We start from the raw sequence: 1,246 nt of genomic DNA on the forward strand, positions 1-1,246 counted from the left end.
CAGTTGATGTATGGGATTCTTTTTTACATCTTACATGATTTTTAGCCTGCGGAGGGAGTGCAAGTTGAATACCCATTCTGTCACTCTCCTACATGCAGCGGCCCGTCAATGAAGGATCCCAACGCTCGGAGGCTTTCCAGCCGATTAACAAGCAAAAGAAAAAAAGAAAAAAAAGAAAAGAAATAAGGTTAGCTTTTAATCCTATATCGATCTTAAAATAAATGACTATGAAAAAAAAAACATATTTCCGTTATGTGGGCAAAAGCTTATCCATCCCTTCTGCAACGCCAAAGATGAGATTTAAACTGTTGACTGTTTTCACCACATTTACATCTTCTTCAATTATCATTATGGCCTTTTCTTTATACACTGTCCAGGTCAGGATGTCAAGTTAAGTGCAGCCCTGTCTCTTAGAAACTATGTTTATACACTACTAATTTGTATTGAGTGCCAAAGGGTTACGCAGTGTTATGAGCATGAATCAGGCTATAATTGTCGAGTCTTGAGTAGTTCCCAGATGTCTCCCGAAAGTTGAAATGTAAATTACACCCTCGGGTGAAGGTGAATTGACGGTGAAAGAAGGCATACATTGGTTAGGCACACCTCTGAATCTACTTTTTACTTCGGGAGTGTATGTTTTAGGTTTATTTTGCTCTTTTGGTGCACCTCCCGGTCGACTCCCTGCTCCGCTGACTGGCTTCGACAACGGGGGCAGGTGTGTTTGGACCAGGTGTGTGTTCAGTCACACATGCATATGGACAATGCCAGGTGTGCACCTCGTCATGGGTAGCCGGTGGGGTGCAGCGACTGGAACCAGCAGGCCGGTGTGCCTCTTGTCACACACACTGTTGACTTTGACAACTACCAGATCCTCCTCTTATTATCAAACACACCTGTTTTGGAAGCAGAGTGGGTTCCAAGTAGAACGTAATGCTTAAATCAGGATGCTTTGGAAGAGATGGTCATCTATGGAGTCAGGTCACGGAATCAGTGAGTTGATGATACATTACTGGATAAGATCTTCTCTGTCCAGACATACTGTAAAATGGATTATTATTAAACCTACCAGCCCACTCATGTTGCCAACATTTTGAGGTCGTTCCTGACTCAGCAACTCTGATAGAAAGCTGAATGGTTAAATGGAACACAAATACAAACAGTACTTTGTTCAACATGTACATAATGTATATGATGATTTATTTCTCTTTGTCTCTGTTTTGTCATGGGAGTAGGATTTTTCATGCAT

This window comes from Eutrigla gurnardus, assembly GCF_963514095.1.
Source record: "Eutrigla gurnardus genome assembly, chromosome: 8".
In the NCBI taxonomy this organism is placed as follows: Eukaryota; Metazoa; Chordata; class Actinopteri; order Perciformes; family Triglidae; genus Eutrigla; species Eutrigla gurnardus.